Genomic DNA, 15,594 nt, shown 5'->3' with positions numbered 1-15,594 from the left:
GAGTGGAGAGGAGGGAATGCATTGAAATACCCAGCGGGTATCAGGCCCTGGACAAAGATTTTCCTAACCTCTCTTATTTAAATCTCACAACAAAATTAGGGTGTGACTATTATCCCTAACTCACAGAGGAGAAGGTGAAAGTTCAAAGACAGGAGACAGTTTGTGCCAGATCACACGGCTCGTAAAATGACAGAGCTGGTCTTTGAACCCAAATTTGAAGCCAGAAGCTTTGCTTTTTTCCAACACCCCACCAACGATAGAAGCTATCCATCGACTATTTTATTTCATGATGCGTCAAGAAAGAGGGCCACGATGTCCTCAGGGTTGCTGGAAGTGTTAACATCTGACCTTGCAAAGTAAAAACAATTGAAGGAATGAACTTCACAGAGAATTAGGGAAACCATTTCCAGTTTCCAGACGTCAGCCTAGGAAACAGTCTTGACACTCAGCTTCATAGTCCTTATCTGTGGCTTCAAAGGACCAGCTGCCAACCTGAGTCTCTGATTCTCCTGTTAGAACCAAAGCGACAGAGAAGCGTGGGCAAAAGAAAGGGTAAGGTGAAAGGTTTTGTGAAGACGTGGCATCTCAGTGGTGTGTGGTTCACCCCTCACCTTCCGCTAATTGGCTGCCGAATGCTTTTCTTCCAAGAGCTAATTAGAAACATCCTACCTGGTGCTTTAGCAACATGAAGATTCTTTCTGTTGCTGTTAAGCAGGTTTTTTTTTTTTTCTTTTTAAAGAAAGAAACTTAATTCAAAGTTTAGTTTCAATATGCTTGAATTTTAATCTCATATTTCTTAGCTGAGGCACATTTTTTCTTTTGGATCAGAAAGCACTCCTGGCTGCTACCAAGAGTAAGAAATACCGTCCTGAGACAGATGTCTATTTCCTCTGCCAGGCTGGTGTGGAAGCCGACCCGTGTTTCCTTCCCTATCTGAATGGCAGGGGAAGTAGCAAGGAGATTTCAAACATTCTGCCTAAAACATTTTTTCTCACCCCCAATGCTTTTGCCACATCCACTGTCTTTTAAAATAGCAGCAAAATGGCTCTGGAAGTAGATGGTGTTGATGGCAAGTGAGTGGCTAGGGACTCTAAGCTTATGGGTCACACCTATCCCAAGAGTAGGACAAGTTTGGGACTGGGTCAGACCTGGATTTGAATCTCAGCCGTGATGGTTTACAAGCAGTTTTGTCTTTGGATACTTATGGAATAGACTTGTTCTACAGCATCACCTTTCCTGTGATCTTGGGATTTTAATTAAGGCTCACGCATTGGAGACAGTGGGTGATAAGTGCTTGTGCTTTGTAAGGAAGGTCTAGACATTTCTTTGTTGACTTTATTGGGAAGTAGGAAAAGCAGTCTTTGAACTCTGTCCAAATTGCCCACCACCCCCAGTCTGTGAAAGAGAAAAATGAAATGATGTGGGGAGGGAATGGGAGAATTCTTTGAAGGGTCTGAACAGGATTAGAAAAATGCCAGGTTTTTCTCTAGTGCTTCCTTCGTGGCCTTGATCCTGGAAAACCACTATTAAAAGCAAGGGCTGTCTGATGGAAAGGAAAATTGATGTGTCATAGTCCTGCTGTTTGATGACCTAGAATAGAGATGGGCAAACTTTTTCTACAAAGAACCAAATGGTAACTATTTTAGGCTTTAGGGGCCACGTGGTCCTCGTTGTAGCAATAATCCAACTCTACCATTATAGAGAGACGGGCTTTCTAGACAATAGTTAAATGTGGTTGTATCCCATTAAAACTTTATCTCTAAAAATCTACTGGTCAGATTTGGCCTGTGGGTCGTAGTGTCTGGACACTGGTTTAGGGATTTACCCATTAGTTCTCCAGATTGGATCAAAAGTGAATTCCCAGAAGAGTGTCTGATGGGCATTATGAGATAATGAAGATTAGAGTGTCCCATAATGGCCTAGTCAAGAAAAGTTGTGAAAGATTTGAAATGGGCAAAAAAGATGGCCTGGTCATTTAAATGGAAGCCGGGCATTGTCTAGAACACTCTACTTGGTTATGTAATTCTCTGGGATCTGCAGCTTTCACTCTCTTTGAGTTATAAAGAGATAATCTCTCTTTATAATTTAGTTTATATTATATATTTATACTATAATTTAACTCTATTGTTCCTGTGAATTCTAGAAAATTGATTCATGGTGATACAAATTATTTCTGTCCAGAGAGATGCAAGTCTGATGCCTCTCTCTTTTCCTCCAAAGACGCCAGTTTTTTATCTATTCTGCAAGTTCCTTTCATTCCAGATTCCCAAGGGCTTAAATATATAACTGAACTTTGGATTCTCCTTCCAACTATTTCTAACATTATAACTGTTCGCCCGTTAGCTAATGAGTTCAGGACAATTTTTGAGAAATGTTCATTTTATCTTTGCATAAGAGTTGTGATTTTGTCTTTTAACATCCAGAAAAGGAGAAGGAGTCCTAGAGGAAGTGTGTTGAGTCCAGAGAGACAGGCCTGGCCTCAGGCCCACCCTGCATCACCTCCCCCACTGGCCCTAGGGCTTCTCTGTAAAATGGCACTGACCTCAATGTGCTTAGCTTGGAATACTGGGGAGTTAATACCACTGGGGCTACACTTGGCCAATGGGGGATGAGAGACAACAGATAAATGCTTTCACTTTCCTCAGTTTCCTCTACCCCCAGCTCTGAGACACATTTTATCAAGGTCTGCAGTCTGTCCTCATAGGATGCTCATCTTTGTCCTTCTTGGGGGCCAAGTTGATAAAACACACCTGTATTGGCTTTGCCTCCTTCTGTTTCTTTCTTCCTCTCCTGCTCTATGGCTCTTTAGGATCATGACCATATGTAAACAACTTGCATGCAAGCCTCTGGTTGTGGCCCTACTTGTCAGAAACTTAGGCTAAGACAGGAATAGAAATATACATATATATTTTAAATATTTTTATTTGCTTGTTTGACAGAGAGCACAAGCACAGAGGGAGCAGCAGGCAGAGGGAGAGGGAGAAGCAGATTCCCCACTGAGCAGAGAGCCTGGATGTGGGACTCCATCCCAGGACCCTGGGATCAGGACCTGAGCCAAAGGCAGACCCTCAGCTGACTGAGCCACCCAGGTACCCTGGGAGAGAACTCTACTTTAACTGTTTGCTGGACAAGCATTCCCAGTTTCCTAGAAGCCAAGTGGACCCGGGGCAGGATAGCCAAGAGTGTACTCTGTTGGGAGGACCCTGTCCTAGAGAAGTATTTGCTGGGATGAGGCAGCCCTGAAGAAAGAGATTGCCTAAGGTGCACGGAGAGAGGGTGGGAATTCATCTGGAGTAAAAGTGGTCACCCTGGAATTGCATCCCCTGCCCTGAGGATTGGTCCAATGGGAGGCTGCTGGAAAGGACTTGGAAAAATTTAGAGTGAATCATGGAGGAGCCAGAATTTGAGGAGTGCTTTGCAAAAGTCATTAAACATAAAAGAGAACCATAAAAAGCATCAACTGAAAAAAAAAATGTTTTATTCCCTTACCACTTATTCCACTTGTCTCTCTCTCTCTCTCTCTCTCTTTTTAAAGAGAACTTTTTATTACTTTTATGTACAGAAACTTCAATAGCCCAGCCCAGTTTGGCAGCCAGTTCTTTAGCCTTTGCCTTTTCCAGCTTGGCAACGTGAGCCACTGACTTCAGACCTGGGACGTCGCCTGCCCAGGGGCAGCAGATCTCATATCTGTCATTGTCATTGGTCCTGGTACATTCCACCAGCTTAGCTGGAGCTCCTTTGTCTTCTGAGTTCACCTGTGTGAAGGCTACCAGGATGCAGGTCTTCCTGGGGACCAGATGCCCCAGCCTGGCCTTCCCCTCGATAATGCAGTAGGGGATATCCTACTGCATTGCTGATACAGGGCAGGCGGGGAGACCATCAACTCAGTGGGATCCACCTCATGTACGATCACAACCAGCTGTGCCTCCTTGTTGTCCACCAAGGTGAAGACAGTATTAACCTCAGCTCGAAGGACAGGCGGCCTCTTAGTGGGGACATCCCCTTTGCCCATAGCCGCCTTCTCAGTCCGGGCCAACAGCCTCTGCTTCTTCTCTGGCTTTATTTCTGGCCTGTACCTGTGGGCCAGCTGAAGCAGCTGAGTCGCTGTGTGGTGGTCCAAGGTGTGGGAGAGCTGGTTCATCACGGGAGACACTTGTACAATTTTGTCACTGCAGCCGGATGTGGCAGGGCCGTTTGACTAAGCGGGTGAGGTCCCTTTTTGGGCTGGATGTCCTGTCCAATGCCAAAATTCTTGGGCCTTTTCTCAGACAGAGGAGTGAGTAGCTTGTTGGCCTCCTTTTCTTCATGTCAGAAGCTTCGGGGCCACCTTCTTTCCCTTTGCCTTCTTTCCTTTCAGCATCTTGCATTGCTGAAGGAGGGAGTGCTACTAGCTTCTCTTGACCATGAAGGAGGTGAGGTGACCATGAGTAGGTGAGGAGCTGGATTAAACAGAGGAAAAGAAGAGCGAGCATGCTGCCTTCCCTCTTTACTCATGTCTGAACAATTGTGGGTTCGGATTAGCAGTGCAGGAGGTGATGTGTTCTTAAATGTCTCCAGTGTCTCTCCACATCATTCCTGTGTTGGCACTGAAAGTTTGCCAAGCAGTTCAGTCCTTTCCTAACTCCCTACCTTGGCCAGGTTTCTTTCACTTAGAATTTGCACTTAAAGTGTGTTAAAAGTTGGGTCGCCTGTGTGGCTTAGTTGGTTAAATGGCTACCTTCAGCTCAGGTCATAATTCCAGGGTCCTGGGATCGATTCCCACATCAGGCTCCATGCTTGGCGGGGAGCCTGCTTTTTCCTCTACCTCTGCCTGACTCTTCCCTGCTTGTGCTCATCTCTTTGACAAATAAATAAATATAATCTTTTAAAAATAATGTGTTAAAAGTAAAATGACCATTGCTGTGATCTCTGTGGAAAAAATTTTTTTTCAGAGATTACAAGAGTTTGAAGTTGAGATATTGACATTTTGATTTGGTCTGGATATTTTAAAAAAGATTTTATTTGTTTGTTTTGAGAGAGAGAGGAAGGGCAGAAGGAGAGAGAAAGAGAGACTATTGAGCAGACTCCCCACTGAGTGTGGATTCCCCACATGAGGCTCTTAATCCCATGACCCCAAGATTGTGACCTGAGCTGAGACCAAGAGTTGGGCACTTAGCCAACTGAGCCACCCAGGTGCCCTGCCTGGATTAGACATTTTTTTTAAAAAAGATTTTATTTATTTATTTGACAGAAAGAGAGCATAAGCAGGGGGAACTGCAGGCAGAGGGAGAGGGAGAAGCAGGTTCTGCATGGAGCAGGGAGCCTGATGTGGGACTTGATCCCAGGATCATGACCTGAGCTGAAGGCAGATGCCTAACTGATGGAGCTACCCAGGTGCCCCTGGATTACACTTCTTCTTCTTCTTCTTTTTTTTTTTTTTAAGATTTTATTTATTTATTTGACAGAGATTACGAACAGGCAGAGAGGCAGGCGGGTATGGGGGAGGAGGAGAAGCATGCTCCCCACTGAACAGAGAGCCTGATGTGGGGCTCGATCCCAGGACCCTGGGATCATGACCTGAGCGGAAGGCAGAGGCTTTAACCCACTGAGCCACCCAGGCACCCCTGGATTAGGCTTCTTAACACTGAGATTCTTTAATAACTAAAAATGCCTGGGAAGCTATGGAATCTGCCTCAGGTATGGTTAAGGGCCAGGGAAGGGAAAGTTAGTAGTATTTAAGGGCTCTTTCTTGAGTTTATCCCATTCCATAAATTACTTATTTAACTTCCCTAATTTTATTTTCCTCATTTTCCTTTAAAGTGGGGGTACTGAACTTGGCTTATAGGTTTGTCTGTAAAGATTAAATAAATGAAATGCTTGGTGTGGGATGTGTTGACTGACTGATCAAAAGAGAAACATGGGCGTGGAACTCAGATTCCATTAGCCAGTTATTTTCACTCTCAACTGCTCTCAAATGATCATCATCAAATATCTGCTCTCAAACCCTGCTAACCAGTCAGTCTTTAAATACTGCTGTAATCTTCGAAGTGTCTTTTTCTCAGATAACTCAAATGAAAAGGCAGTTGTTTTTTTTTTTAATTACTGCTTGGATGACATTTCCTAATTTCTATTTTACATCCACCAGAGTAGCCCCACACTTTTCCTGATGCACCTCAGTGTAATTTTCCCTTCGTTACTGAAGAACTTCAAGGCATCCTGCCGTCAAACCTAGCAACCTAATTAATAAGGAGCATGGGGCTGAGATGCAATTTTTTAAATTCTCAACTGCTCTCTCCTGAGCAATTTAATCCTGGAAGAATATACATAAATTTCTGCTCTAAGTCATAAGATGTTATTTGTCACTCATCAAGATAAGATTGTCATTCTTAGGATGATTTTACAGAATTGCCAGAACTTTTAAAAAAAATTTATTTATTTATCTATTTATTTATTTATATTTTTAAAGATTTTATTTATTTATTTGTCAGAGACAGAGGGAGAGAGCCTGCGAGCACAGGCAGACAGAGAGGCAGGCAGAGGCAGAGGGAGAAGCAGCCTCCCTGCTGAGCAAGGAGCCTGGTGTGGGACTCCATCCCAGGATGCTGGGATCATGACCTGAGCCGAAGGCAGCCACTTAACCAACTGAGCCACCCAGGCATCCCTTTTTTTTTTTTTTTTTTAAATGAGTGAATCAAGAGTGCCTCCCTCTTTGTTCACGTGCTTCTGACTTAGGCTTCATTCTTGTCATTTTCTCTCTTTTTTTTTTAAAGATTTTATTTATTTATTTGACACAGAGAGAGAGAGAGATCACAAATAGGCAGAGAGGCAGGCAGAGAGAGAGAGGAGGAAGCAGGCTCCCTGCTGATCAGGGAGCCTGATGCGGGACTCAATCCCAGGACCCTGAGATCATGACCTGAGCTGAAGGCAGCGGCTTAACCCACTGAGCCACCCAGGCGCCCCATTTTCTCTTTTTTTTAAAGATTTTTTTTAAATGGAAGAGAGAGAGAATGAGAGAGAGAGAGAACTCAAGAAGAGGAGGCCCAGAGAGAGAAACAGACTCCCCACTGAGCAGAGAGCCTGATGGAGGACTCGATCCCAGGACTCCAGGATCATAACCCAAGCCGAAGGCAGTTGCTTAACCAACTGAGCCACCGGTGTGCAAAGCATTTTGTCCTGGGACTGTTGTCAGGACCGACGCACCTTTTTCCCAAAGCTCAGCTATCAATAAGAGCATTTCTCTAAACAGCCCTCACCCCTCATGGTCTCCCCCACCTGAATTTACTTTGTAAAATTTTTCCAAAGAAGGGGATAGTGACATCTGGGGAAGGATTTTTTAAAAAATTCCTTTTAGAATATTAGCAGTTATACGAATTGCCCATAACACGTTCACAGAAGAGCTATAGACATTATGACTTGAGTCCGTGGAGGTGCGGGATCTCCTTACGATAAGCAGTAGCACCTCTCCAAATGTATGTATGTATGGTCCAAATGTATGCCTGTCTCCTCCAGACAGGAGTATCCTGTCTGGACAGCTATGTGGCAAGTCTCAAACAGGGTTGACCCTTCATGAAATGTCACGAAATGTTATGAAAGTTTGACATAGGTACATTTTGGTTATTATTTTAGCTCTTTTTTTCCTTTCTCCTCCCCTTTCATCTGGCCTAAGGGGCTCATGGTTCCTTACTGTCTTGTGGACCCTACTGCCTTCAGGCACATGTTGCTTGGACATGTAGTAGGTCCTCAATGAATTTGATAAATTAGTAAATGGCATACATAACTGAGGTTCTTTTATCCCTACCCCATTGCTAATGGGCTTGTTTTTTCCAGCAAGGTTGTAGTTTACAGAGTGTGCTGTGGAAGTCATAGAGCAGATGTACTGCTGTGATCCCCATGCCCCCGAACATTCAAATCCATCAGGAGGCCCAATTAAAAACATTTTCATAATGTATATTGCTCGAATTTGCTCATGTATGTAGATGAAATTAGAATTAATAAAATGCAATGATGCTTAAAGGCCTTACTGGACAGGGTTTAACATAAGGATGAAAACCTGTAAATCTGTAAACCTGTAACATCCTTATGTTAAGGGTAAACCTCTAACAGGTTAACCCTTAACATAAGGATGAAAACGTGTAAACCTGAAAACCTGTAAATCTGTATTTATTGCCAGGAGAGGATGTTGGTAAGTTGGTAAGTTGTTTTGTGACAGAAAGGAGTTTTTTGTTTTTTGAGAGGGAGTGCATGAGCTGGGGATGGGGAGCAGTGGGGTAGAGGGAGAGGGAATCCTAAGCAGGCTCCGTGCCCAGCATGGATCCTGATGTGGAGCTTAATCTCATCACACTGAGATCATGATCTGAGCCAAAATTAAGAGTCAGTTGCTTAACCAACTGAGCCACCCTGGCACCCCGAGAGAAATAATTTTTACTTACATGTTTTATTATTATTATTTTTTAAAAGATTTATTTATTTTAGAGAGAGAAAGAGTGGGGGAGGGGCAGAGAGAGAAAATCCTCAAACAGACTTCCCAGTGAACAGGGAGCCCCGTGTAGGGTGGAATCCCAGGAACCTGAGATGATGACCCAAGCCAACATCAAGAGTTGGGTGCTCAACCAACTGAGCCACTGGGGCACCTGGAGAAATGAGGTTTAAAACAGTATGGAAAGTGTAACATAATTCCTGTAAGATAGTATATAAAATACTAAGTAGATAGATGTTAGATAAATAGATAGATGGAAATCAGGACAAAAATGAATGATCTGACAGGAACTCTTCATTTTTAGTTTATTTCTTCATTTTTGTAGAATTTCATCTAGTTGATTTCTGAGCAAATGAGCACAAAAGTTTAGGGTTTTAGATAATTCACTTTTTTCCCCCTGTCATGTTTTTAATTTATAAGAGTAAACAGTTCTATTTTTATTTATTTATTTATTTATTTAGTTCTATTTATTTTTTAAAAACAGCTTTCTATTCTTGTTCTATGGAAACAAATTTCTATAATGTCCTGAAAATTTATTCTAATTATTTGTGTTCTCTATTTTTTATCAGAAAAAATTTTTTCTTATTTGTTTGATCTTGGACTTTCCTGTTTGTCCTTGGTGAATCCTGGTGATCTCTGGTTAAGCTGGTCATATTGAGAACAAGGCAGTCAAGATCAATATAAGCTCTGTGGGTATGATGGGGCTTTGGCCACTAGTGACTCTTACCTTTAGGTTCTCTGACTCTTGCTGGGTCATCTAAGTTTCTCCAATTTTTTGCTGACATGGGGGAGGTTAGGAGTCTGCCTGCCAGCATCCTGGAAAGTGATTGGAAAGGTACTGGAAGATCACTACCTCATTTATACATTTTCACTGTCATCTCCCTCTTTTCAATTTCCTGCGTGATTCGTCCTAGTGATCCACTCATCCTGGGACTGCTAAGTCCAGACCCTCTGGTTTAGAAGCTCTAGATAAACCTGTTCATTTTTTTTCAGATGGAAGAGGTGGGAACTGAACATTTGTGGTAGAACCAGCATCTGGAAACCTGATGACCGCCTGTTCAGACTTCAACCATAAAAGTCCTAAAACATAATATGCGGTATGTATAAAAGATGTATTTGACTTAAGAACATATTTTTAATGTATTTTTAAGTATATTTCATATATTATAAATATAAATTTAATATATTTTAAATATATTATAGCTGTATTTAATTGAGAGAAACAAATAGTGCTTTGACCATGACTTTAGACAATATACATAGTTTTGCTGGAAATAGCTAATTATATAGGCAATTAATTAATTCATTTTTACAGTTGTTTCTATAGGTAGTTAAACAGGTGATTACTTTTCATATGGTTCCTTTTCTTTTTTTTTTAATTTTTTTTAAAGATTTTATTTATTTATTTGACAGAGAGATTGCAAGTAGGCAGAGAGGCAGGCAGAGAGAGAGGGGAAGCAGGCTCCCTGCTGAGCAGAGAGCCCGATGCGGGGCTCAATCCCAGGACCCTGAGATCATGACCTGAGTTGAAGGCACAGGCTTAACCCAATGAGCCACCACGTGTCCCATATGGTTCCTTTTCTTATATATCATGTTAATCTATAGAAAATACATGTTTTGCTATAAAATATTAAATTGGTATAGAGGGGGATGCGTTAGAAGTTGAGGTCCTTCTATCAGTTTTCTCTCCCATTCAATCTGCACACCTTCCAGGAAGTTATCACTTTTAAGAATTGATGTCAGTACTCTCTATTGCTTTTTTGGCTATTGTTTCTAACCCTTCCCTTCAGTTAATTTATTGTGTATTAATTAGCATGCCTACTGAAAATAGATGGAAAAGTTTAGGATACCTCTCACAAACGCAGATCACTTGGAACAGGTCTGTTGGAGGGTAAACAGCTGTGAATTCTGGCTCCTTCCAGGGGCTTTCAATTAATTACAACAGGCTAATATTTCCCCAGTTACCATGGCTAACTGAAGACTGACCATCATTCAAATTGGCTTTACAGATCATAACACTGCGTATCAGACTTTTAGAATGATAATTTTAAAGAGTTTCCTGGTATTCTGTGCTGGGAGAAAGATCCAGTTGGGAGAATAAGAATGAGATGAAGAATTTAAACTGACACCCAAATGAAAGCCTGTGTGCTGTGAGAAGCATTCAAATAATTTTTTAATGAACTGGTTCCTTTGACTTATTTTAAGATCTATATGTAGGGGGAAATAAAAGCATGACAGGAATAGAATAGATGAGAAAAAAATTAAACAAGATTCTGCCCCATTAGTTATGAGTGACAAGGAAAAGATAATAGCCAAAAAGCAAATGGAGTTTGTTGGCAGAGGGGGATAATGATAATAGGACTTTCACAAATATATCAGGGAAGAAATAGATAAAAGTTTTTTAAAAAGTTCGGTCGTCAGTAGAGATAGGCGTACTGTGAATGACTCTATAATGGTGGAGATGCTGGTGTTTCAATTCCATCATTCCCAGGAGACATAAAGAAGGGAAGTTCAGATCACTAATGAGTAATAAAGAAAATTGCAAACATGGCTATGAAAAATTCAGGTAAGTGACTGTTTGTACTTGGAAAATTTGAAAATAGACCTATTGGTACATCTGGTTGAAACTTCCTCTTGAGTAATGTGAAACTCAACTAATGTACTTGCAAACCACTTTGGATGCATAATTTTGATAAGATAATTGTGCTGATTGAACATGAACTAAGTCTCTAAATGCATCAAACTCTAGAGTTGCCAGTTTTCAAAGAAGGAAAGCAGGGAAAGTGGAATAACAAGAATTTGAGCTATCTATGATTTTATTCTTAAGATTGACCATCTTTCTCCCTTAGCTCAGAAGGCCAAGAGTCACAAAAAGCTATGTACAGTCCCTTATGTAATGTGACTTTAAGCAACTAAATGTAAGCACACATGCCATCTCATTCCCTCCTCATCTATATATGCCAAAAAAAAAAAAATCCCCCAAAAGAAAAAAAATTAGCTGTTTGTTCGTTGATCAGACGCAAGGAATCAATATAGTAGAATTTCTGATGTACAAATCATGTCTCCACAGAAATATCTACTGAGATGTGGCAGGAAAATATTAGAACTTCTATTTATCTATTAGTCTTCTAATTCTATAAACATGTTATCTAAAGTGAGAAATAATTTTATGAATATTTGATTTATTGATTGACACTGGCCTCCTTAATTTGGAGAGTTTCACTGCAAAAAGATTGGATGTTGGTAGATGGTTGATCACTTGCTTATTTTCAGCTTCCTGCAAACTTTTTATAGACTATATGGGTGGTCTTATAGAAGGTAATATCTTGCTTGAATCTCTATCTTTCAATGGAAAGTGAACTAATAAAGATCTCTGGTAAGACACTCCAGATAAAATAACATCAGTGATCAAGCAGGGACAAAGATCAAGAACAGAGCAGAGCTAACATTTCCCTACCCCTCATATGAGTGGCTGGTTAGCCATGTAGGACATAGAAACAATAGCAAGGTAATCATCTAACTAGTGCACATAAGGCTTGAAAACAATCAAGGAGACTTTTTCCACATGAGAATTTATACTCACAACATAGGGATTAGCTATGGACAGTGTGAGGCCCTCGGGGTTCTGGGATCAGGTCCCGCATCGGCCTCTCTGCTCGGCAGGGGGCCTGCTTCCCTTCCTCTCTGCCTGCCTCTCTGCCTATTTGTGATTTCTCTCCGTCAAATAAATAAATAAAATCTAAAAAAAAAAAAAGTAGTTTTATTTCACTTTATTTCATTGTTCAAATTGTTTAAGTTTTCTACATGTATAAAATGTTTAAATAGGTATTTATATTTTGGGAATGCTCATCAAAATGTATTAATGATGTACAGATTTAAGAACGCTTGGGGCACCTGGGTGGCTCAGTGGGTTATGCTTCTGCCTTTGGCTCAGGTCATGATCTCAGAGTCCTGGGATCGAGCCCCGCATTGGGCTTTCTGCTCAGTGGGGATCCTGCTTCCTCCTCTCTCTCTGCCTGCCTCTCTGGCTACTTGTGATCTCTCTCTTTGTGTGTGTGTCAGATTACTTACTTACTTACTTAATTAATTAAAAAAAAAGAATGCTTGGAGATCACTATGTTTGAGCAGGTAGATTAGAAAAAGATGCTGAGCAGATTCTCAAAGGGGGCGCTCCCTAATGCTTGGCTGAGATTATTACCTTGTATGTCATGTTTGTTTATTTATTTATTTATTTATTTATAAAGATTTCATTCATTTATTTGACAGACAGAAACCACAAGTAGGCAGAGAAGCAGGCAGAGAGAGAGGAGGAAGCAGGCTCCCCACTGAACAGAGAGCCTGATGCGGGGACTCAATCCCAGGACCCTGGGATCATGACCTGAGCTAAAGGCAGAGGCTTAACCCACTGAGCCACCCAGGCACCCCGAGATTTCTTAAACTATTTTTTAAAAGATTTTATTTATTTATTTGACAGAGATTACAAGTAGGCAGAGAGGCAGGCAGAGAGAGAGGAGGAAGCAGGCTCCCTGCTGAGCAGAGAGACTGATGCAGGGCTCCATCCCAGGACCCTGGGATCATGACCTGAGCCAAAGCCAGAGGCTTTAACCCGCTGAGCCACCCAGGCACCCCTGTATGTCATATTTAGGTATAAATTCCATGAAACACACTTTGCAGTAATTAAATTACTCTGCTATTTTATGAATTCTTCTGTAAGTCAGTCATGGCATTTTTCCTATTCTTTCGTGGTGTGGAAATAAATGAAGATGGATCAGATGAGAAAAGCAGAGGCTATTTATTTTTTATTTTTTATTTTTATTTTTATTTTTTTTTTTGAGAAAAGCAGAGGCTATTTATTGAGGGCCTGTTTTAGCAAGGGAGTCAACCACCATCACTTGTGTTTGGCAGAGACTCAAAGGCAGGCAGAGGAGAGGAAATGCTTTAGAGTGGGAAAAAAAGGAAAGGTTTGGGTATGCCTTGCTTGGAGGAGTGGGAGGCAGAATAATCAGAAGGTAGGCATCCTGTGTGACTGGTTAGGGGTGCGTATTTGGCTTTCCCTGATTGGTCTGAATTGGAAGCCGGGACAGCGGTCAGCAAAGCTGTCAGTAGTTAATGGACTCCTGGCCATTTTGGACTGATTGTTACAGAAATTATTGTTTAGCTTTCTGGATTGTTGCTGGAGGTAGCTATCTGACTTCCTGCAAGTCTCACAGTGGGTGGGTTTCCTGGTTGTGTTTTACAGAGAAGGGCTTGCTTTCCTGGGCAGGTTTCTGAAGGTTGTGTGTCAGAGTTCTGTTTTTACATGTGTTCTGGGCATTGTCCATTTGTATATTTAGTCTTATAATGGCTATTAAGAATGCTCCTTTTACCACTCCCCTTAAAAACACACTCTGGGTGGCTCAGTCAGTTAAGCATCTGCCTTCAGCTCAGGTCATGATCCTGGGGTCCTGGAATCGAGTCCCGAGTCAGACTCTTAGCTCAGCAGGGAGTCTGCTTCTCCATCTTGTTCTGTGTGCTGCCCACCCCCAACTCCTACCCTCCGCCCCCGCCACCGCTTGTGCTTTCCTTCTCTCTGACAAATAAATAAGCAAAATATTTAAAAAAAAATACCGATTTAAAAAACTATGGAAATCACCACATAGGCTAGTTTTGAAACAAGTGCTTGTTACATTTTATTAAATATATTACATGCTTTGGGTAATACCTGCTCATTAGAGGGAATTTAGAAGAAACAGAAAAATGAAGAGACGATATAAAGGTCACTAAGGGTCCAAAAACACAAAGAAAACCAATGTTATCTGGATGTATTTCCTTCCTGTCTTTTTTTTTTTTTTTTCTATGTAAGGAATTTTAAAATAACACGTACGTGGAACCATACTGTTTTTCCAAGATTTGTTTTCTGTCTTCTTGCTCATTTCTTATTCATATTCTTAGTCATTTGTTTAAAAAGTTAAAAAATTCAAGGAGCTCCCTGCAATTCTGCTGTATTTATCTTATGCTCCTCATCTGTCTCAAGTGGGAAACAGGAGAAGGTGGCAGTTCGCCTACTGGAAAACCACATTCACGTCTGTTGCTGTTCTTCTATTCCCCAACCTTTAGACCCAGAGGAAATTAAGGGGAAATGGCAGAAACAACCATTTAGTTAGATAGGCCAACAAAGATATATACACATTCATGAAGGCTTCCCTGTTCTCGCTTCTCCCCCCATGTGTCCACAGTGGCACTCACCATGAGGCTGAGTAGCCTGACATTACACAAAATAAAAGTGAGCTGTGGACTGACACAGAAGGGTGTGTCTGAAAATACTTCTGTTATGTGGGAAGACATACCATGCTTATAAATAAACATTATGCTATTTGACTGAACATGATGTCTTTGAATAGTAGGGATTTTGTTTTGTTGGTATTTGTAATTCATTTACTCCCCTGCCCCTTTTGTCCCTCAGGGTTATTTCTAGCTATTGAGTTATGAACACATGATAAGGAGACTTCAGAAATACTGAATTTATCATATTTGCTGTAGGTTTGTCTTTTGACCATGGATAGAGATTCTTAATACCCAGAGGACCACAGGTCTTCACAGAAATGAACACCTTCACTCTCTTAAATGGTGTGGACGACAGTCTACCCATTACCGTGCACAAAGGAGACCATTCTTTTTTGACTATTCTTTTTTTTTTTTTAAGATTTTATTTATTTATTTGAGAGAGACAGAGAGGGCAAGCAGCAGCAGAGAGGCAGAGGGAGGGCGAGAAGCAGGCTCCCTGGGGAGTGGGAAGTCCAAGGTGGGACTCCATCCCAGGACTCCAGGATCATGACCTGAGCTGAAGGCAGACACTTAACCGACGTAGCCACCCAGCTGCCTCAGAAAGGGCACCATTCTTCTCCCTAGGCCAGATATTTCTCCAGATATTTCTTCACCAGCATTTCGCGAAAGCAGTGATTTAGGTACTAATTACTGAAGCCCTGTAGAGTTAGAGTGGGACAGGGTAAGGGTGGGGTTAGATTAAGTATTACACCATATCTCATTACCTTGTACAGCACAAGAACTTTAGCTGATGCTAAGCACTAGGTGGGGAGACCAGATGGCAGGGAGAGAATCTGAAAATTCCAGAAGTGAATTGCACAAAAAATGTGATCTTT

At 41.5% G+C, this 15,594-nt stretch overlaps 1 pseudogene; it reads right to left on the bottom strand.

Annotated features, from left to right (window-relative positions):
- Positions 1-420: 420 nt before the first annotated feature.
- LOC122916779 lies at positions 421-4,360 on the bottom strand (annotated as a pseudogene).
- Positions 4,361-15,594: the final 11,234 nt, after the last annotated feature.

The sequence above is a fragment of the Neovison vison genome, chromosome 9, assembly GCF_020171115.1.
Source record: "Neovison vison isolate M4711 chromosome 9, ASM_NN_V1, whole genome shotgun sequence".
NCBI lineage: Eukaryota > Metazoa > Chordata > Mammalia > Carnivora > Mustelidae > Neogale > Neogale vison.
This window is presented reverse-complemented; position numbering and strand designations above follow the sequence as displayed.